The 23879-nt window shown below is 46.1% G+C and overlaps 2 long non-coding RNA genes across 9 annotated transcripts in view; one reads left to right on the forward strand and one right to left on the reverse strand.

The window, feature by feature from the left end:
- Window positions 1-20563, reverse strand: part of LOC130362903 (uncharacterized) — an 80666-nt gene extending 60103 nt beyond the window's left edge. For all 5 annotated transcript variants that reach the window (XR_008891622.1, XR_008891621.1, XR_008891623.1 and 2 more), the window contains exons 1-2: window positions 20326-20563; window positions 5720-5778 (exon numbers count right to left, since the gene is read on the reverse strand). This is a non-coding gene — a long non-coding RNA (uncharacterized LOC130362903). The remainder of the gene's footprint in view (window positions 1-5719; window positions 5779-20325) is intronic.
- A 12-nt stretch (window positions 20564-20575) lies between these two features.
- LOC130362902 (uncharacterized) overlaps window positions 20576-23879 on the forward strand; it is an 84026-nt gene continuing 80722 nt past the window's right edge. For all 4 annotated transcript variants that reach the window (XR_008891618.1, XR_008891617.1, XR_008891616.1 and 1 more), the window contains exons 1-2: window positions 20576-20748; window positions 22707-22803. This is a non-coding gene — a long non-coding RNA (uncharacterized LOC130362902). The remainder of the gene's footprint in view (window positions 20749-22706; window positions 22804-23879) is intronic.

A 23879-nucleotide genomic window follows, 5' to 3' on the forward strand; every position in this document is an offset into this window, starting at 1 on the left:
CTCCAAATCAAGGGGAAAAAAGTTCCCCAACTGAAGGGGAAGGAAATGATAGATTGAAAATGTTCAATCTATCATCACGTATATTGACTGATCATGAATACACACTTCTTTCCAAGGATCTTTCATTTACACCATTACCCAAATTTGACAGTTTCACATGGATTTAAGACATTAATTTGTTTACCCGTAAGCTAGCCTTATGAAAATGGCCCTTACAGATGGACACAGACTCCAGAGCACAATTGCGAAGAAATGAGGGGGCAAGACATGTGCTTCATGAGCTTTTATTGGAAAATGAAGGTGTGGCAGTGGGTTTTGAGGCACCGTATACTGATTTGAAACCCTGGTCACTTTTGACCCCATTATTTTCTCAATTCGCCAATATAGAGACATTTGTAGCTCAGAGTACGGCCAATATTGAGGCTATTCGCCCACAGAAGCACCTAATTAATTCCAACCTAACCTCTAATGAACAGCAAGCCTTGGAGACACAAAGATCCGACCGGTCCATAGTTATCAAACCCTCCGATAAGGGGAGTAATGTGGTGATTATGGACCAGTCGAACTATGTGTCCATGGTCATGATCTTCTCTCTGACCAGGAGAAATATGAAACCTTAACATCGGACCCGACTGGGACATACTTAGGACAATTTAAGATATTACTGGCTAATGCCAAGGAACAATCATTCATCTCTACTGACAAACAAAAATTTCTTTACAACTCACATCCCACGATTGCAACATTTTATGCGTTGCCCAAAACGCACAAAAATACAACACCAATACGCGGACGACCCATAGTCTCAGGCAGCAACTGCCTTACCCAAGGGGCGAGCATATCCATCGACAAGGTACTGGCCCCTTTTGTTGGGACATAACCGTTGTATCTAAAAAGATACTAAGGATACAGATCTCAAGTTGCAGGATATTGCAGTGACTAAAAACACAATATTGGCCAGCCTGGATGTCGAGAGATTATATAGTAACATCTCACATGACCTGGGTCTGGCCGCCATTACACATTTTTTGAGCACAAAAAGCACTTTTTTCTCAGGACATAACACTTTTGTTATTAATTTATTGAAATTTAATTTATTCTTACACGTAATTATTTTTTATTTAACGGCACTTTCTATCACCAAATACAAGGTACTACTATGGGGTCTTATTGTGCACCTACTTATGCAAATGTATTGGGAAGACACTATTGTTTTTGCTGAGGCTTTTAGTTTTTATCACATCACTTTCTGTGGCTGCACTATATCGATGATGTCCTTATTCTTTGGGACAGAAACATCTCACTTTTCACTAATTTTGTTTGTCTACTTAATTCCCCCAGCATAGGGATGGTATTTACCAGTGAAGTTGGTGGTTCATCTATCAACTTCCTCGATCTTCACATACATATAGATGATAAATTGAAGATCCAGACACAAATATACCGTAAACCTACATCTGCCAACTCCCTACTACACTGGTCATTGCCATCCAGACTGCCTAAAATCTAGTATACCGGTAGGGCAATATTTACAGGCATGTCGGAACTGCCCAGAAGATAGCAAATTTGAGGAGGAAAGCAATAAACTATTTGAAAGATTTAGGCAACGTGGATACCAGACGACATCTTAAGAGAGCATTCAAAAGAGCTTGGTCCACAGATAGAAGGTCTTTACTTATCTCGGCCAATTTTTCCTATATATATTTTACATTCATGAAGAACAAGTGGGGAATATGGAATTGACCTGCAGTACCATACATGTAGGGTGAGATGTAAAAGAAAGGAATTAATATGGTCAGTGGGGAATACATACCTACCTTATTATTCATCTTATACATCCCTTACTGCATAACACCTGGAGGTTTGTTTTTAAAAGAAATACATGTACTTTGCTAATTGGATATCCTAATGGCATAAATGCTGTTAAGGATGTGATTAAATAAAACAGTGGATATACACATTATACAGTAACTTTAGACAGTTGATGTTTCCTAATTACCCCTATGGATTTTGCTACATAGTTCCCTTTACAGTCATCTTGTAATGTAGACCTAAATGGTTGTTTAAGTAACAACATAGGATAATAACATATATGCCCACAGGAGACCATGAGAAAGTACATTATTATCCCTGAATACGGCTGGAGACTAATTCTACACGCAGGCGCACTAAAACTTTTGAGTGCGGCTGACAACTACGTTTGTGCGTGCGCGCAAAGGAAGATCGGCGCCGAATCATGCATCGCCATCACATGACTGGAACAATGGCACAGCTGGATGATGACTGGGGGTGACGTGATGCAACGCACCAATGCGTACAAGTTGATTGGGCCACAGAATAACAGATAAAGGATGAATGTACCCTCCTATTGGTCAGATGTTACAATACAGGTGAGTGGTAGCTTACCTGTGAGCAAATTATGACATCACTTATCTAGGGCATATAAGGCCAAATGGGACACGAGAAAGGGTGTCTGCCTGCACCAAAACTACTAGAGGGAGGCAAAGGATTGATTTTAATCTGCACTCCAGCTACCCAATTTGAAGAGGGGGACTGCAGAACCCAATATGTTTATATTAGTGGGGCTGTACTGCATAGTTTTTAAAATCAGTGGTCACATTGAATTTTATAAGTAATTCAATAAAGGTTACATTTTAAAAGGGGGGTTTTCCCATAAGGGATTTTGTGCCCTGGGTTTTGTGCTAATATACACTCCCTATTTCCACCTACAAACCCTGGCAAATGGCAGGGTTTGTAGGTGGAAATAGGGAGAGGTTCTTGTGTGGGGCCGCCCTTTTTAGCGATAATGCAAAAGTAGGACCTTACAGGGGAAGTGGGTTTTCCCATAAGGGATTTTGTGCCCTGGGTTTTTGTTATTATATTGAATTGTGATCCCTGACCCCACCTAGGGGAGATTTGTGTTTAGTGAAATAAGGATTGGTTCCTGTGTTGGGCCCCCCTTTTGAAGACGAGGAGCCCTTTCCTCGAAAAGGTGGAAGGGAACAACGTGTTGTCCATTGTAGCAGGTGGGGGTAAAAACTTCCTATTATTTGTGGTGCTGTGGTCAGACGTGCTGGCGGCAAACGCACTCCCTGTTCTGTCAGCACTGCGATTTGCATGTCGGGATGCAATTGCGCGCAGCCGGCCCGTTCCTTACCCCACTCTCCTCGTGCCTCCTCTGTCCTCTCTGTCTGCCGGCATGCACGTTCTCGCTTCCTAAGGGGTGCTCACGCTGGCTCCCTGAGATTTAAAGGGTCAGTGCACCCTCAATTGGTCCATGTCTGGCAGTGACCCTATATAGTTCCTTACTTCCTCCTGACCCCTGCCGGATCTTTGTGCCCCACAGCCTTAGAGAAAGCATACCATACTTGTGTTCTGCCTTACTGTGTACCAGACCTTGTTTCTACTTTTCCTGACCACGCTCCAGTGCCGCCTGTCTTGACCTTCCTGCCTGTCCCCAACTACGAGTTTGCCTTATCCTTCCTGTGCCACACTTCTCCTCTGCAGCCTTTCTGGACGAGTCGTATAAGGGGTAGCGACCTGGGTGCCGCCTTACAGCAGCAAGTCCATCCTGCTTTGAGTCGGGCTCTGGTGAAAACCAGCGGCACCCTAGACTCCGCTCCCTGGTACGGCCCACGCCATCATCCACACAGGCTCAACGGATCCACTTCACCACAGCAGTTACAGTAAGATCCGGCCATGGATCCCGCTGAGGTGCCTCTGCTAAACCTTGCTAACCTTTCCTTTGTCATGGCTCAACAATCAAGGCAGCTTGCACAGCAACTACTTTCCTCTGAGCAGCCACAGCAGCCTCCGCCTGCTCCTATGATTTCTACGGTGTCTACAGCTTCTGTTGGCTCCAAGTTTCGTCTGTCTCTGCCGACGAAGTATGAAGGGGACCCTAAATTGTGCAGGCGTTTGTGACCCAATGTTCTATGCATTTGGAACTTAATGATGATCAGTTCCCCACATAGCTTGCCAAAGTGGCATTCGTGGTCATTCTCCTTTCTGGGAAAGCCCTGGCTTGGGCCACTCCTCTTTGGGACAGAAATTGCCTGATGTCCTCCAAAGTGCAAGCCTTCCGTTCGGAAATCCACATTTGAAGATCCTGCACAAGCCTCCTTGGCCAAAAACTCACTCGACTCTACTGTTGGTGACTATGAGGTTCAGTTCCGCACCCTAGCTTCCAAATTGGCCTGGAATGATGAGGCCCTGTCTGCTACCTTTAAAAATGGTAACGGTAAAAACTTTCCAGTAAAGTCAAGGATGCTCTCGCTGCACAAGATCTTTCATCTTCCCTGAGTGACCTCATTCAGTTGTCCACTCGAATAGATTTCGCTCAGAGGCAGGAAGTATTTCGGCAAGAATGTGAATCGCTTCAGACACGTCTTCTTCCCCGTTTGGTACCCGTCTTCTTCCCTGTTTGGTACCAGCAGCCACCTCAACCATCCTCTTTGCCCTCAGCAGAAGAAGCTATGCAGGTGGATCCTACCCGTCTTACCTAGCAGGAGAAGTCCTGCCAACGCAATGAAAATTTGTGTCTCTACTGTGCCAGCCCGGAGCATTTTCTCAAAGATTGTCCTTTGCGACCACCACGTCCGGGAAACGCACACACCTAGGAAACGTGGGAGAGGCGTTCCTAGGTGAGAATTCTTCCTCTCCTTGATAGCGTTGCTCGCGAATATTCGCAATGCAAATTTTATTTGCGAATATCCGCGAATATAGCACTATATATTCGTAATGATGAATATTCACTTTTTTTTTCACAATACACATCACAGTGACCACTCCTCTCTGCTTCCAACATGTGTGGTGTAAAGAAGGCTCTAATACTACTGTGTGAGACTGGCGTGCAAATTTTTCGCTTATGCTAATTTTTGTATATGCTAATTTTCGCATATGCTAATTTTCTCATACGCGAATTTTCGCATATGCGAAAATAAAACACAAATATTACAAATATGCAAATTTTGCGAATATATGACGAATATTTGTTCATATATTCGCGAAATATCGCAAATTCAAATATGGCCTATGAAGCTCAACACTACTCCTTGACTGACCACACCGATCCAAGTCTATACCTCTACCAATGCATCAGTCTTTGCCTCAGCCTTTCTAGACTCAGGTTCAGCTGGAAACTATCAATGCCTTCCTGGTCCACGAACACAGTCTCCCAGTGACGCGGCTCATCAAACCTTTGAACATTTCTTCTATCAACGGAAAAGCCTCAACTATGCGGTGTAATTCCACACACTACCACTTTGTTGCACAAGGAGAAGATCGAGTTATGTGTGCTTCCTCATTGTACTTCGGGGCTTCTTCTCGGTCTCCTTGGCTACAACTTCATGCCCCTGCTTCAGACTGGCAAACTGGTGAGATCACCCACTGGGGATCCTACTGCCAGATCCACTGTCTGGCGTTCCCACAACCTAAGAGTGTCTTGCCGTCTCCTTCCCTGCCGAGCCTGCCTCTTCCGTATCAGGACTTTTCTGATGTCTTCTGTGAAAAACAGGCTGAGAGCCTTCCTCCACAACAGCCCTATGATTGCCCGATTGACCTTCTGCAAGGGAGAATCTCCAGAAGGCTTTCATCTGAAAATCATCATCGCCTGCCGGTGCTGGATTCTTCTTTGTTGAAAAGAAGGACGGTTCTTTTCGTCCTTGTATTGATTATTGAGGACTTAATAAGATTACAATCAAAAATCTGTACCCCTTACCTTTGATTTCTGTGCACTTTGATCACCTGCAGGGTGCCAAGGTTTTCTCTAAGCTGGATCTGCAAGAAGCATACAACCCCATCAGAATTTGTGAAGGAGACGAATGGAAGATGGCCTTTAATAGCCGTTAGACATGTGCAATTCGGTTCGGCACGAATGTCTAAATTAACGAATTTTACCGTTTTCGTGCATTCGGACCGATCCCAATGCACGAAAACATATTTTGAACATTCCCGAATAGCCACGATAATACGAATAGCAAAGTAACGAATACATTCGTTATTTCCCGACCATAATGCTGTAAATAACGAATGCATTCGTTATCTGTAAACGAACGTGAAGAATTCATTCTGATAACAAATATAATAAAAAGGATATAGATAGTTTGATTTTTCGGATACATTCGGTATTCGGGTACATTCGGTAAATCTTTTTATTCTTTTTTTGGACTTTAGCGATCCTAAAAAATTATGGAGATACCTTTTTTATAAAAATTTCGTAGGGTATCATAAAAAAATCATAATAAAAAAGATACAGTGGTGATGGAAAAAATTGTATCTAATGAAATGTATCATTTTTATTATGAAATGTTTATTCATTTTTAAACAGGGATCAATTTATGTGAGCGGGTAAAGCACTAAAAATGTAGCCGACAATAATGAAAATGTAGTGTGTGCTGTTTTTCACTTTTTTTAAAAACATTTTTTAGGTAGTACTACTACTCCCAGCATGGAACACACTCTTCCATGATGGGAGTAGTAGTTACCTGTACTAATTGACAGATCGCCGGGGTCCCTTGCGATCCTCTTGTATAATGTATAGATGCGCCGGCTGGTCTTCTATGGTCCCCTGCACTCACGTATATGTACACATATTCATATTTCCCGCAGAGCTGTGATTGGCCAGATGGTTCCAGCCAATCACAGCTCTCTTTGAGAAATAGGAATATGTGTATATATACGGCCCGTGCAGGGGACCATAGAAGAGCGGCCGCCGCATTCATACATTATACTGGAGGATCGCAGCGGGTGTCAGGAGTGATACCCACAGTGATCTTTCCTTTACTACAAGTACTAATACTCCCAACATGGAGCACACTCTGCTCCATGCTGGGAACTGTAGTACCTGTATTAATAGACAGATCGCAGCGGTTACACTCGCTGCCATATGTCTATTAATGCAGGTACTACAGCTCCCAGCATGGAGCAGAGTGTGCTCCATGTTGGGAGTATTAGTACCTGCAGTAAGGGACAGATCCCAGGGATGTCACTCCTCCTGACACCCGCTGCGATCCTCCTGATGTGAATGTCGGGATCAGCTGTTCTCAGGGCTACAGAGCCGGGAGAACAGCTGACGCTGAGCCGTAGGTATACATCGTATATCTACTGCCCAGCAAGAACTTACAGTGAGCTTGCAATGTGTATACAGTATACACATTGCTGGCTCACTTAACCCCTTGCTGAGCTGTGCGCTATGCGCAAGCCCAGCAAGGGAAGAGTTAACTTACACTGCTGGACAGTGTAGGTTAACCCTTTGGGCGGTATACACTATATACAGCTATCTATAGATAGCTGTATACAGTGTATACAGAAGACGAAGTCCAGCTTACTTCCCTCGAGTCCCGGGCGGGGTTCGTGTAGCTCCGCCCCCTAGTGATGATGTCATTAGGGGGCGGAGCTACAGAAGGGAACAAGGCTAATTAATCTGAAGCTCTGTTCACATTGTACGTTATGTATAATGTGAACAGACCCTTCTGGCAGTGTCTACCCAGACAGGGAGACTCCAGCTGTTGCTAAACTACAACTCCCAGCATGCCCAGACAGCCAAAGGCTGTCTGGGCATGCTGGGAGTTATAGTTTTGCACCAATTGGTGGCTCCCTGTTTGGGTAGACATTGCATCATGGGTGCTCTCCCCAGCGGACAGCGCCAAAAATGTCATAACCAATTTTTTGTGTTTTTTTCTTCTCGTTTCAGATCAGTGTATGCAGAGGATTACTGCGGATTCGATGGATTACGGCGGATTATTTATTTTTTCCTTTAATAAAATGGTTAACGAGGGCTGTGGGGGAGTGTTTTTTTACATAAAATAATTTTTCCAATGTGTTGTGTTTTTTTTTTTTTTAATTGAATTTTCAAGGTTAGTAGTGGACGCTGTCTTATTGACGGAATCCATTACTAGGCCAGGGCTTAGTGCTAGCCCCAAAAACAGCTAGCGCTAACCCCCAATTATTACCCCGGTACCCACCGCCACAGGGGTGCCGGGAAGAGCCGGTACCAACAGGCCCGGAGCGTCAAAATGGCGCTCCTGGGCCTAGGCGGTAACAGGCTGGCGTTATTTAGGCTGGGGAGGGCCAGTAACAATGGTCCTCGCCCACCCTGGTAACGTCAGGCTGTTGCTGTTTGGTTGGTATCTGGCTGAGAATGAAAATACGGGGAACCCTATACGTTTTTTTTTTTTATTTTTTTATTTAAATAAAAAAAAAAACGCATAGGGTTCCCCGTATTTTCATTCTCAGCACAATACCAACCAAACAGCAACAGCCTGACGTTACCAGGGTGGGCGAGGACCATTGTTACTGGCCCTCCCCAGCCTAAATATCGCCAGCCTGTTACCGCCTAGGTCCAGGAGCGCCATTTTTGATGCTCCGGGCCTGTTGGTACCGGCTCTTCCCGGCACCCCTGTGGCGGTGGGCACCGGGGTAATAATTGGGGGTTAGTGCTAGCTGTTTTTGGGGCTAGCACAAAGCCCTGGCCTAGTAATGGATTCCGTCAATAAGACAGCTTCCGCTACTAACCCTGAAAATTCAATAAAAATAAAAAAAAAACACAACACATTGGAAAAATTATTTTATTTAAAAAAACACTCCCCCACAGCCCTCGTTAACCATTTTATTAAAGGGAAAAAAAATAATCCGCCGTAATCCATCGAATCCGCAGTAATCCTCTGCATACACGGATCTGAAACGAGAAGAAAAAAAAACACAAAAAATTGGTTATGACATTTTTGGCGCTGTCCGCTGGGGAGAGCACCCATGATGCAATGTCTACCCAAACAGGGAGCCACCAATTGGTGCAAAACTACAACTCCCAGCATGCCCAGACAGCCTTTGGCTGTCTGGGCATGCTGGGAGTTGTAGATTAGCAACAGCTGGAGTCTCCCTGTCTGGGTAGACACTGCCAGAAGGGTCTGTTCACATTATACAAAACGTACAATGTGAACAGAGCTTCAGATAAACTAGCCTTGTTCCCTTCTGTAGCTCCGCCCCCTAATGACGTCACCACTAGGGGCGGAGCTACACGAACTCGGCCCGGGACTCGAGGGAAGTAAGCTGGACTTCGTCTTCTGTATACACTGTATACAGCTATCTATAGATAGCTGTATAAAGTGTATACCGCACAAAGGGTTAACCTACACTGTCCAGCAGTGTAAGTTAACTCTTCCCTTGCCTGGCTTGCGCATAGCGCACAGCTCAGCAAGGGGTTAAGTGAGCCAGCAATGTGTATACTGTATACACATTGCAAGCTCACTGTAAGTTCTTGCTGGGCAGTAGATATACGATGTATACCTACGGCTCAGCGTCAGCTGTTCTCCTGGCTCTGTAGCCCTGAGAACAGCTGATCCCGACATTCACATAAGGACGATCGCAGCGGGTGTCAGGAGGAGTGACATCCCTGGGATCTGTCCCTTACAGCAGGTACTAATACTCCCAACATGGAGCATACTCTGCTCCATGCTGGGAGCTGTAGTACCTGCATTAATAGACATATGGCAGCGAGTGTAACTTCTGACACCCGCTGCGATCTGTCTATTAATGCAGGTACTACAGCTCCCAGCATGGAGCAGAGTGTACTCCATGTTGGGAGTGGTAGTACTTGTAGTAAAGGGAAGATCACTGCGGGTATCACTCCTGACACCCGCTGTGATCCTCCTGTATAATGTATGAATGCGGCGGCCGCTCTTCTATGGTCCCCTGCACGGCCGTATATATACACATATTCCTATTTCTCACAGAGAGCTGTGATTGGCTGGAACCATCTGGCCAATCACAGCTCTGCGGGAAATATGAACATGTGTATATATACGTGAGTGCAGGGGACCATAGAAGAGCAGCCGGCGCATCTATACATTATACAAGATGATCGCAAGGGACCCCTGCAATCTGTCAATTAGTACAGGTAACTACTACTCCCATCATGGAAGAGTGTGTTCCATGCTGGGAGTAGTAGTAATACCTAAAAAATGTTTTAAAAAAAAGTGAAAAACAAGCACACACTACATTTTCATTATTGTCGGCTACATTTTTAGTGCTTTACCCGCTCACATAAATTGATCCCTGTTTAAAAATGAATAAACATTTCATAATAAAAAAGATACATTTCGTTAGATACTGTTACGCCGAGCGCTCCGGGTCCCCGCTCCTCCCCGGAGCGCTCGCTACACTTCCCTCACTGCAGCGCCCCGGTCGGTTCCACGGACCCGGGGCGCTGCGTTACTACCTCCGGCCGGGATGCGATTCGCGATGCGGGTAGCGCCCGCTCGCGATGCGCACCCCGGCTCCCGTACCTTACTCGCTCCCCGTCAGTTCTGTCCCGGCGCGCGCGGCCCCGCTCCCTAGGGCGCGCGCGCGCCGGGTCTTTGCGATTTAAAGGGCCACTGCACCGCTGATTGGTGCAGTGGTTCCAATTAGTGTTTACACCTGTGCACTTCCCTATATCACCTCACTTCCCCTTCACTCCCTCGCCGGATCTTGTTGCCCTAGTGCCAGTGAAAGCGTTCCTTGTGTGTTCCTTGCCTGTGATTCCTGACCTTCTGCCGTTGCCCCTGACTACGATCCTTGCTGCCTGCCCCGACCTTCTGCTACGTCCGACCTTGCTTCTGTCTACTCCCTTGTACCGCGCCTATCTTCAGCAGCCAGAGAGGTTGAGCCGTTGCTAGGGGATACGACCTGGTCACTACCGCCGCAGCAAGACCATCCCGCTTTGCGGCGGGCTCTGGTGAAAACCAGTAGTGACTTAGAACCGATCCTCTAGCACGGTCCACGCCAATCCCTCTCTGGCACAGAGGATCCACTACCTGCCAGCCGGCATCGTGACAGTAGATCCGGCCATGGATCCCGCTGAAGTTCCTCTGCCAGTTGTCGCTGACCTCACCACGGTGGTCGCCCAGCAGTCACAACAGATTGCGCAACAAGGCCAACAGCTGTCTCAACTGACTGTTATGCTACAACAGTTACTACCACAGCTCCAGCAATCATCTCCTCCGCCAGCTCCTGTACCTCCTCCGCAGCGAGTGGCCGCTTCTGGAATACGACTATCCTTGCCGGATAAATTTGATGGGGACTCTAAGTTTTGCCGTGGCTTTCTTTCCCAATGTTCATTACACTTGGAGATGATGTCGGACCAGTTCCCCACTGAAAGGTCTAAGGTGGCTTTCGTAGTCAGCCTGCTGTCTGGAAAAGCCCTGGCTTGGGCCACACCGCTCTGGGACCGCAATGACCCCGTCACTGCCTCTGTACACTCCTTCTTCTCGGAAATTCGAAGTGTCTTTGAGGAACCTGCCCGAGCCTCTTCTGCTGAGACTGCCCTGTTGAACCTGGTCCAGGGTAATTCTTCCGTTGGCGAGTATGCCGTACAGTTCCGTACCCTTGCTTCAGAATTATCCTGGAATAATGAGGCACTCTGCGCGACCTTTAAAAAAGGCCTATCCAGCAACATTAAAGATGTTCTGGCCGCACGAGAAATCCCTGCTAACCTACATGAACTCATCCATCTTGCCACTCGCATTGACATGCGTTTTTCCGAACGGCGTCAGGAGCTCCGCCAGGATATGGACTCTGTTCGCACGAGGCGTTTCTTCTCCCCGGCTCCTCTCTCCTCTGGTCCCCTGCAATCTGTTCCTGTGCCTCCCGCCGTGGAGGCTATGCAGGTCGACCGGTCTCGCCTGACACCCCAAGAGAGGACACGACGCCGCATGGAGAATCTCTGCCTGTACTGTGCTAGTACCGAACACTTCCTGAAGGATTGTCCTATCCGTCCTCCCCGCCTGGAAAGACGTCCGCTGACTCCGCACAAAGGTGAGACAGTCCTTGATGTCTACTCTGCTTCTCCACGTCTTACTGTGCCTGTGCGGATGTCTGCCTCTGCCTTCTCCTTCTCTGCTGTGGCCTTCTTGGACTCTGGATCTGCAGGAAATTTCATCTTAGCCTCTCTCGTCAACAGGTTCAACATCCCGGTGACCAGTCTCGCCAGACCCCTCTACATCAATTGTGTAAACAATGAAAGATTGGACTGTACTATACGTTTCCGCACGGAGCCCCTTCTAATGTGCATCGGATCTCATCACGAGAGGATTGAACTGTTGGTCCTCCCCAATTGCACTTCTGAAATCCTTCTTGGACTTCCCTGGCTTCAACTCCATTCCCCAATCCTGGATTGGTCCACTGGGGAGATCAAGAGTTGGGGGCCCTCTTGTTCCAAGGACTGCTTAAAACCGGTTCCCAGTAAACCTTGCCGTGTCCCTGTGCTTCCTCATGTAACCGGTCTCCCTAAGGCCTATATGGACTTTGCGGACGTTTTTTGCAAAAAACAAGCTGAGACTCTACCTCCTCACAGGCCTTATGATTGTCCCATTGACCTCCTCCCGGGCACTACTCCACCCCGGGGCAGAATCTATCCTCTGTCCGTCCCAGAGACTCTTGCCATGTCTGAATACGTCCAAGAAAATTTAAAAAAGGGCTTTATCCGTAAATCCTCCTCTCCTGCCGGAGCCGGATTTTTCTTTGTGTCCAAAAAAGATGGCTCTCTACGTCCTTGCATTGACTACCGCGGTCTTAATAAAATCACGGTTAAGAACCGCTACCCCCTACCCCTCATCTCTGAACTCTTTGATCGTCTCCAAGGTGCCCATATTTTTACCAAACTGGACTTAAGAGGTGCTTATAATCTCATCCGCATCAGAGAGGGGGATGAATGGAAAACGGCATTTAACACCAGAGATGGACACTTTGAGTATCTGGTCATGCCCTTTGGTCTATGCAACGCCCCTGCCGTCTTCCAAGACTTTGTTAATGAAATTTTTCGTGATCTACTATACTCCTGTGTTGTTGTATATCTGGACGATATCCTGATTTTTTCTGCCAATCTTGAAGAACACCGCCAGCATGTCCGTATGGTTCTTCAGAGACTTCGTGATAATCAACTCTATGCCAAAATAGAGAAATGTCTGTTTGAATGCCAATCTCTTCCTTTTCTAGGATACTTGGTCTCTGGCCAGGGACTACAAATGGACCCAGATAAACTCTCTGCCGTCTTAGATTGGCCACGCCCCTCCGGACTCCGTGCCATCCAACGTTTTTTGGGGTTCGCCAATTATTACAGGCAATTTATTCCACATTTTTCTACCATTGTGGCTCCTATTGTGGCTTTAACAAAAAAAAATGCCGATCCCAAGTCTTGGCCTCCTCAAGCGGAAGACGCCTTTAAACGACTCAAGTCTGCCTTTTCTTCGGCTCCCGTGCTCTCCAGACCTGACCCATCTAAACCCTTCCTATTGGAGGTTGATGCCTCCTCAGTGGGAGCTGGAGCTGTCCTTCTACAAAAAAACTCTTCCGGGCATGCTGTTACTTGTGGTTTTTTTTCCAGGACCTTCTCTCCGGCGGAGAGGAACTACTCCATCGGGGATCGAGAGCTTCTAGCCATTAAATTAGCACTTGAGGAATGGAGGCATCTGCTGGAGGGATCAAGATTTCCAGTTATTATTTACACCGATCACAAGAACCTCTCCTACCTCCAGTCTGCCCAACGGCTGAATCCTCGTCAGGCCAGGTGGTCTCTGTTCTTTGCCCGATTTAATTTTGAAATTCACTTTCGGCCTGCTGATAAAAACATCAGGGCCGATGCTCTCTCTCGTTCCTCAGATGCCTCTGAAATTGAACTCTCTCCTCAACACATCATTCCTCCTGACTGCCTGATTTCCACTTCTCCAGCCTCCATCAGGCAAACTCCTCCAGGAAAGACCTTTGTTTCTCCACGCCAACGCCTTGGGATCCTCAAATGGGGTCACTCCTCCCATCTCGCAGGTCATGCGGGCATCAAGAAATCTGTGCAACTCATCTCTCGCTTCTATTGGTGGCCGACTCTAGAGACTGATGTGGTGGACTTTGTGCGAGCCTGCACTATCTGTGCCCGGGATAAGACTCCTCGCCAGAAGCCCGCTGGTTTTCTTCATCCTCTACCTGTCCCCGAACAACCTTGGTCTCTGATTGGTATGGATTTTATTACTGACTTACCCCCATCCCATGGCAACACTGTTATTTGGGTGGTCGTTGATCGATTCTCCAAAATGGCACATTTCATCCCTCTTCCTGGTCTTCCTTCAGCGCCTCAGTTGGCTAAACAATTTTTTGTACACATTTTTCGTCTTCACGGGTTGCCTACACAGATCGTCTCGGATAGAGGCGTCCAATTTGTGTCTAAATTCTGGAGGGCTCTCTGTAAACAACTCAAGATTAAATTAAATTTTTCTTCTGCATACCATCCTCAATCCAATGGACAAGTAGAGAGAATTAACCAGATCTTGGGTGACTATTTACGACATTTTGTTTCCTCCCGCCAGGATGACTGGGCAGATCTTCTACCTTGGGCCGAATTCTCGTATAATTTCAGAATCTCTGAATCTTCCTCCAAATCTCCGTTTTTCGTGGTGTACGGCCGTCACCCTCTTCCCCCCCTCCCTACCCCCTTGCCCTCTGGTCTGCCCGCTGTGGATGAAATTTCTCGTGATCTTTCCACCATATGGAAAGAGACCCAAAATTCTCTCTTACAGGCTTCTTCTCGCATGAAGAGATTCGCAGATAAGAAAAGAAGAGCTCCTCCCATTTTTTCCCCTGGAGACAAGGTATGGCTCTCCGCTAAATATGTCCGTTTCCGTGTCCCGAGCTATAAGTTGGGACCACGCTATCTTGGTCCTTTTAAAGTTTTGTGTCAAATTAATCCTGTCTCTTACAAACTTCTTCTTCCTCCTTCTCTTCGTATCCCTAATGCCTTTCACGTCTCTCTTCTTAAACCTCTCATCCTCAACCGTTTTTCTCCTAAATCTGTTCCTCCCACTCCTGTTTCCGGCTCCTCGGACATCTTCTCTGTCAAAGAGATTTTGGCCTCTAAAAAGGTCAGGGGAAGAACTTTTTTTTTAGTGGATTGGGAGGGTTGTGGTCCAGAAGAGAGGTCCTGGGAACCTGAGGACAATATCCTGGACAAAAGTCTGATCCTCAGGTTCTCAGGCCCCAAGAAGAGGGGGAGACCCAAGGGGGGGGGTACTGTTACGCCGAGCGCTCCGGGTCCCCGCTCCTCCCCGGAGCGCTCGCTACACTTCCCTCACTGCAGCGCCCCGGTCGGTTCCACGGACCCGGGGCGCTGCGTTACTACCTCCGGCCGGGATGCGATTCGCGATGCGGGTAGCGCCCGCTCGCGATGCGCACCCCGGCTCCCGTACCTTACTCGCTCCCCGTCAGTTCTGTCCCGGCGCGCGCGGCCCCGCTCCCTAGGGCGCGCGCGCGCCGGGTCTTTGCGATTTAAAGGGCCACTGCACCGCTGATTGGTGCAGTGGTTCCAATTAGTGTTTACACCTGTGCACTTCCCTATATCACCTCACTTCCCCTTCACTCCCTCGCCGGATCTTGTTGCCCTAGTGCCAGTGAAAGCGTTCCTTGTGTGTTCCTTGCCTGTGATTCCTGACCTTCTGCCGTTGCCCCTGACTACGATCCTTGCTGCCTGCCCCGACCTTCTGCTACGTCCGACCTTGCTTCTGTCTACTCCCTTGTACCGCGCCTATCTTCAGCAGCCAGAGAGGTTGAGCCGTTGCTAGGGGATACGACCTGGTCACTACCGCCGCAGCAAGACCATCCCGCTTTGCGGCGGGCTCTGGTGAAAACCAGTAGTGACTTAGAACCGATCCTCTAGCACGGTCCACGCCAATCCCTCTCTGGCACAGAGGATCCACTACCTGCCAGCCGGCATCGTGACAGATACTATTTTTTTCATCACCACTGTATCTTTTTTATTATGATTTTTTTATGATACCCTGCGAAATTTTAATAAAAAAGGTATCTCCATTATTTATTAGGATCGCTAAAGTCCAAAAAAAGACTAAAAAGATTTACCGAATGTACCCGAATACCAAATGTATCCGAAAAAAACAACACGAATACCCGAATACCGAATGTATCCGAAAAATCTAAACCGAAAATATTGCCGAACCGAAATTTTTTTCCAAAACGAAAAAACGAAACGAAATTAAACGAAAATTTTTCTAGTGCACAAGTCTAATAGCCGTGATGGGCATTTTGAGTACCTTGTGATGCCCTCTGGTCTCTGTAATGCCCCGGCCATTTTCCAAATATTCGTCAATGACATCTTCTGTGATCTTCTCTACACTTGTCGTGGTGTATCTAGATGATATCCTGATCTTCTCATCCAACTTGCAGTTTCATCGCACACATGTGCGACAGGTTTTACAACACCTACAGGACAAACGTCTCTACGCAAAACTCAAGAAATGTCTCTTCAAGAAGACAAACCTTCCATTTCTTGTTTACATAGTCTACAATCAAGGCATCCAGATGGACCCTGTTAAGTTGTCTTGGGTTCTTAACTGGCCTCGATCTACTGGCTTACGGGCTATACAAAACTTTCTGGGGTTTGCCATTTTATTATCGACAGTCTATTCCACACTTCTCCTCTTTGGTTGCTTCGATAGTGGCTCTTACAAAGAAGAACAATAACCTCAAATCCTGGCCTCCTGAGGCCAAAGAAGCCTTCTCCCGATTGAAATCGGCATTTGACTCATCTCCAGTTTTATCGAGACCTGATCCAGGAAAACCCTTCTTCTTCGAAGTAGATACCTCTTCGGTAGGAGCTGGAGCTATTCTGACCCAAAAGATCACCAGGGGTAAAACCGTGACTTGTGTTTTTTTTCTCCAAAACCTTTTCGCCTGCCGAGAGGAATCCAGAATACGAAAGTCCACTCTGCTCATCTCCCGTCATTACTGGTTGCCGAATTTGGAGCGAGATGTTTCTGATTTTGTTTGTTCCTACAATATCTGTGCCCGAGACAAAACATCTCGACTTAAACCTGCAGGTCTTCTTCAATCTCTGTCCATTCCGGAGTGTCCATGGACTCACATTGCCATGGACTTTATCACTGATCTGCCTTCTTCCTCTAATAACAGGGTCATCTGGGTTGTCACAGATCGTTTTTCCAAAATGTCCCATTTTGTTCCTTTGCCTGGACTTCCCTCGCTCCTCAGCTGGCAGATCTATTCTTCTGGCATATTTTTCGCTTACATGGCTTGCCACTACATATTGTCTCTGACTGAGGGGTCCAGTTTGTCTCCATGTTTTGGCAGGCTCTCGGTTCACACCTCAAAGTAAAGTTGGACTTTTTTTCTGCTTATCACCCGCAGACCAATGGCCAGGTAGAGAGAGTGAATAAAATTTTGGGAGACTACTTGTGTCACTCTGTTTCTGCAGGATAGGACAATTGGGCCAATCTACTTCCTTGGGGCTTCCTTGAGGCTACCAGAAAGTCACCATTCTACATAGTCTACAGACGCCATCTTTGCCCTCCTCTTCCTCTACCTGTTTCTTCTGGGGTTCCTGCTCTGGATGTCCAGGTTCAGGATTTTATGGCTATTTGGCAGGAAACCCGGCATTTCCTAGTACAGGCCCCTACCCTCATGAAGCCACTGGCCAATAAGAGAAGACCAACTCCCATCTTCTCCCCAGGAGATAAAGTCTGTTTGTCCACCAAATATGTTCCTTTAAAGATCGAAAGTTACAAACTGGTTCCTCGGTTCCTTGGTCCCTTTAAAATTCTGTGCCGTGTCAACCCGGTGTCTTACAAACTCTGCCTTCCTTCTTGCCTTCCCATCCCGAATTCCTTCCATGTCTCCTTCCTTAAGCCACTGGTTCTTAACTGCTTTTTCCAGGGGGATGTTTCTCTTTCACCGGTGTCCGGTTCTGCTAATGTGTTTGAGGTGAAGGAGATTCTGACCACTATCAGGGGGAGACAGTTCTTTATGGTGGATTGGAAGGGGTTCGGACCGGAAGAGAGGTCTTGAGAACGCGATGAAAACATCCTGGACAGAGATCTTGTACATCTTGTACGTAGGTTTCTGCGGCCTAAAAAGAAGGGGAGACCCAGGGGGGGGTACTATTATGAGTGGCGTTGCGGTAAGACGTGCAGGCAACAAGCAAACTCTCCGTTCTGTCAGTGCTGTGATTCGCAAGTCGGGATGCGATCGTACGCAGCCCGCTTCCTGTTCATTACCCCGCTCTCCTCGTGCCTCCTCAGTCCTCTCTGTCTGCCGGCACACGCGTTCTCGCTTACAAAATACCAGCAATGTGATCAGACAATGTGATTTAATGGATTTTTTCCCCTCATAGTTGAGGTATACCTTTGATGAAAATTACAGGCCTCTCTCATTTTTTTAAGTAGGAGAACTTGCACAATTGGTGGCTGACTAAACACTTTTTTGTCCCACTGTACATTCTACTATGTCAGTACACAGTTCTAAATATAGAGAGATTATTTCACAAGTGATTCACAATTCATACCTGATCACTTTCTTTTATTATGGTAATGAGTAGAGATGAGCGAATTTTAGAAAATTTGGCCGATTCGACGAATTGAAAAAAAATGTGATCTGATCCAAATAAATTCTCGGTTTATTTTTATTAGTAATGTATTTTAATAATGTGTTTAATAAAGTGTGTGTGTTTAACTTTTTTTTTCTCTATTTTTCTTCACATTTTTTAGGTTTTACTACTACTCCCAGCATGGAACAGACTGTTCCATGATGGGAGTAGTAGTACCTGTGCTAATAGACAGATCGCCCTGGGTGTCACTCTTGACACCTGCTGCGATCGTCCTGTATAATGTATAGATGCAGGCGGCTTTCTTGCATCTAGATAGGACGATCGCAATGGGTTTCAGTAGTGACACCTGCTGTGATCTGTCCTCAACTGCAGGTAGTACTGCTCCCAACATGGAGCACACTCTGCTCCATGCTGAGAACTGCAGTACCTGCATTAATAGACAGATTGCAGCAGGTGTCACTTCTGACACCCGATGCGATCCTCCTGTATAATGTATAGATGTGGGTGGCCGGCTGCTCTTCTCTGGTCCCATTGTAGTATGAGTATATGCCATATATATACTGTACCTATTATTCATATTTCCCACAGAGAGCTGTGAGTGGCTGGAACTATCTGGCTAATCACAGCTCTCTGCGGGAAATATAAATAAGTGATGTGAATTCTATTCACATCACTGGCCGGCCGGAGTATAGTGCAGAAACTTGAACGCAGGAGAAATCCGTTCCATCTCTGCAATAGAAAGGTCAATCGCATTGGGTGTCAGGAGTGATACCCTGGGCGATCTGTCTATTAGTACAGGTACTACAGCACTCTGTCAGTGCTTTCAATGACCACTGTATGCACTCCGAGATAAGTTCACAGTCTGTGAATAGCAAAGCATATACTCAGGGCATAATTCACACTGATCTTGCGTTTGAATTCAAAAGTAGAAGTATTCACAATCACTGTTGGTGAATTTTAAATACTAGAAGGTGGAGGTACTCTATTTACCACAGAATATGACCGAGAATTTAGCCAAGGAGTGATATCTTCTCAACACTCAGGGTAATCTTTCAGTATAAAAAACAACAGTTGGGCTTCTTCTCAAGGACTAGATATACTAGAAATAAATAAAATAATGTGGGTGCAGTATTAATGTGGTCAGTAGGAGTACAGATGGCTGGGAGGAGAATGGTGCGGGGATGGAGGTCTGTTTTTAGTAATATGTGTGAGGTTAGAGAAATAGTGTAAGTCTAATGCTATGGTGGAAACGGGTGTAACTAAGTTGATGAAAAACTGGATATATTGTTAAAATATGTGATATAGATCTGATGTTAGAGGTGCGGTGTAGGTCTGTTAATGTAGTGGGAGCAAAGTGTAACTATGTAAATGAAAATGTTTTGTATATAACTGTAACAAATGAATCAATCAGTGTCTATGTCCAAGGTACAAAAATAATTTATTTTACTAAATACAAGGTAACAATTGATAAAAGTGCAGGATCCTTGCACTTCCCATATACAATTTAAAATGTTTAAAACAAAGTATAACAAAACAGCTATTTGACACCTTTAGTAAAGTACTTAGTAGTAGAATGCAGAGCAGTGGGAGTTGGTGTGAGCGCCTGCAGTGCACTTGCAGGCGCTGGAGCCCCCAAATTGGCAACCCACTGATAGGGTAAAACTGCTCTACAAAAAAAATGTTGATAAGACACTTTGAAGAAGTAATTTTTAATCCTCCAGACGAGATTTAAGCGTCACAGCAATGCAATGAGAGGTGACCGTGGTAAAAAAAAAACAAGTAGCGTGGCGGCTTTAACAAAGTTAATTCGGCACGGCGACCGTTTAGAAGCTGGTAGAGGAGCGGCACTGCGGCCGACAGGTGATGCTGGAAAACACGGCACCTTGGCCGTCAGATGGTAATGAAGAGAACGGTGGCCGTTAAGTAACCGGTTGGTACACTGTACCGCTTACCCTTGGATGTGGCAGTCCTTACGTCTCCTGGCCGTGTTGGTGGTGACAGCGGTGTCCGGGATCTTATTGTGTACTGACGGCAAGCAGTCCTTTTCTCCGAGGACGAGTCACGAAATCTGCAGGAGTCGGGTAAGCGGTGTAGCAGTGATGTGTCCTGATGTTGACGTCCTGGGTGGCTTCTGAGTGTGCGCTCTTGGTATCCACGGCTCGCTCTGTTTGCTGTGTGCTGAGTGAGCTGTAGCCAGGAGGTGATGGTACTTGTGGTGTAGTAGGTAGGAGTTGGTGACAAAGTGCTGTTGGTGATATTAGTCGCAGGTGGTAGGGATCAGACGCGTTTCGGTCCGCCTAGGACCTTCCTCAGTGATCTAACCCCGCTGTCACCACCATCACGGCCAGGAGACGTAAGGACTGCCACATCCAAGGGTAAGCGGTACAGTGTACCAACCGGTTACTTAACGGCCGCCGTGCCGTATCTTCATTACCATCTGACGGCGCAAGTGCCGTGTTTTCCAGCATCACCTGTCGGCGGCAGTGCCGCTCCTCTACCCGTTTCTAAACGGCCGAATTAACTTTGTTAAAGCCGCCACGCTACTTGGTTTTTCTACCACTGTCACCTCTCATTGCATTGCTGTGACGCTTAAATCTCGTCTGGAGGATTAAAAATTACTTCTTCAAAGTGACTTATCAACATTTTTTTTTGTAAAGCAGTTTTACCCTATCAGTGGGCTGCCAGTTTTGGGGACTCCAGCGCCTGCAAGTGCACTGCAGGCGCTCACACCAACTCCCACTGCTCTGCATTCTACTACTAAGTACTTTACTAAAGGTGTCAAATAGCTGTTTTGTGATACTTTGTTTTAAACATTTTAAATTGCATATGGGAAGTGCAAGGATCCTGCACTTTTATCAATTGTTACCTTGTATTTAGTCAAATAAATTATTTTTGTACCTTGGACATAGACACTGATTGATTCATTTGTTACAGTTATATACACAACATTTTCATTTACATAGTTACACTTTGCTCCCACTACATTAACAGACCTACACCATATCTCTAACATCAGATCTATATCACATATCCAGTTTTTCATCAACCTAGTTGCACCCCGATTCCACCATAGCATTAGACTTACACTATTTCTCTAACCTCACACATATTACTAAAAACAGACCACCATCCCTGCACCATTCTCCTCCCAGCCATCTGTACTCCTACTGACCCCATTAATACTGCACCCACATTATTTTATTTATTTCTAGTATATCTAGTCCTTGAGAAGAAGCCAAACTGTTATTTTTTATACTGAAAGAATTTTAAATACTGTAAATCACTGTGAACTTATCTCGGAGTATATACTGTGGTCATTGAAAGCACTGACAGAGCTGCAGTGTGAATTACGTTTTGAGTGGGTGAATTAAAATAAAAATACATAACATCACCTTAGAGTTGGAAACGCTATGTCACTGTAAATCGTGTTCGACATATATATATACACTGTGGCCATCATTAGTGTTGAACGGCATAGGCCATATTCGAATTTGCGATATTTCACGAATATATGGATGAATATTCGTCATATATTCGCGAAATTCGGATATTCGTAATATTCGCGTTTTATTTTCGCATATGCGAAAATTAGCATATACAAAAATTAGCATAAGCGAAAATTCGCAAATGCGAAAATTAGCATATGCAAATTTTTGCATATGCGAAAATACGTACGCCAGTCTCACACAGTAGTATTAGAGCCTTCTTTACACCACACAAGCTGGAAGCATAAAGGGGTGATCACTGTGATGTGTACTGTGAAAAAAAAAACCGAATATTCGTAATTACGAATATATAGTGCTATATTCGCGAATATTCGCAAATTTGCGAATATGCGATATTCACGAATAAAATTTGCATTGCGAATATTCGCGAGCAACACTAGCCATCATTTAATTTAAATGCAATATCAGTGTGTATTATGCTCCAAGTACATGCTACGCTTAGCACAAACTGTGAACTGCATCCTGAGTGTATATTGCGGTAGTATCTCAGCAGCATATACTACTTCTATAAGTTGTGAAGATAAATAACATAATATCAGCATATAATTGGAAACGCTATATTAGTGTAAACTTTGTCGGTAATATATGCTGTGGTCATTGCAATAATCAACGCATTGGTAGTGTGGATTGTGCTTGGAATCCATGAACGGAACTACCTAGCATGAGTAATTAATAGAAAACACAATATCAGGGTGAATTGTATCTGAGCATCATCATCTATAGTAAATGGCACTTGAAGATATATACTTGATGTATTTACATTAGGACTATTACAGTGCATCCTGTGTGAATGATGTCTTGCCAACTGTAGAAAATCTTCTCCATAGGGATGACTCCGGATATTACCAACAGTAACGGATCCCCAAGCTAAGTGGGGTACTCCGATGGCCAATGGGTTTTTTCAGTTTCTTCTTACCCTTGCAGGTGAGTTTTCTTGTTATCTCTGGTCTCGTGCTTGCTCTTTGTTTGTCTTTCTTTTCCTTTCTTTGCCCAAGTGTGTCCATGTAGTGTAGCATCTATTTCCGTTTTGCCTTTGTTTTAGAAACTACAGCTTCCAGCATGCCTTGTAGCCTGCTCAACTTGTTTTGCGTTGCCGCCCGGCCCTATTTGTGGGCGTTTTTTTCTTTCCCCTTTAGCACTCCGTTTCCCCACCCTGCTCATTAGTATACTCATCCCACCCACTGCCACCCCACAGTCCCCACATCAGGGAATTAATGAATTGTCAGTGGGGGGAGTTCATCTTATGTGACCCGCAGGCGCTGCTCTCCCCCCGCCCCCTCAATGAATTGTCAGCCACAGCGCTGTCCCCACATTAGGGAACTAAGCATATGTGACCCGCGGGAGCTGCTCTGCTTCCTGCCCTTCCACCCCCCTCTTACCCCCTCAAGGGTTAAAGGACATCTGTACTGCAAAATTTTCCATATTCCTGTGCCCGGCCACAAAAATAAACAAAATAAACTTTGACTCACCTTCCAGCATTCCCCCGTTGCTACGGTAATGGCCTCGCGGTCAAGGGGAACATCACAGAGCCGTCAGCCTATCACCGGTCGCAGCGATGTCCCACCTCGACCGGGGATAAGCTGAGCGCACTGTCATGTAAGGAGCTGTCCGGCTCCTTACATGACAGTGCGCTCAGCCTATCAATGGTGGAGGTGGGACATCGCTGCGGCCGGTGATAGGTTGAGCGCATTGTCATGTAAGAAGCCATCCGGCTCCTTACATGGCAGTGCGCTCAGAAAATCCCCAGCCGAGGTGGCACATTGCTGTGGACGGTGATAGGCTGACGGCTGTGTGACATTCCCCTGACCGTGAGTCCATTACCATAGCAATGGGGGAACGCAGGAAATTGATTCAAAGGGTTTTTTTTTTTTTGCAGCCAGGCACAGGAATATGGAAAATTTGGCAGTACAGATGTCCTTTAACCCTTGCTGGGACATCGCTTTGGGGGGCTGAGAAGGGAGGTGGAAGGGCAGGAAGCAGAGCTGCCCCCGGGTCACATA

The sequence above is a fragment of the Hyla sarda genome, chromosome 3 (genome assembly GCF_029499605.1).
Source record: "Hyla sarda isolate aHylSar1 chromosome 3, aHylSar1.hap1, whole genome shotgun sequence".
Taxonomy (NCBI): domain Eukaryota; kingdom Metazoa; phylum Chordata; class Amphibia; order Anura; family Hylidae; genus Hyla; species Hyla sarda.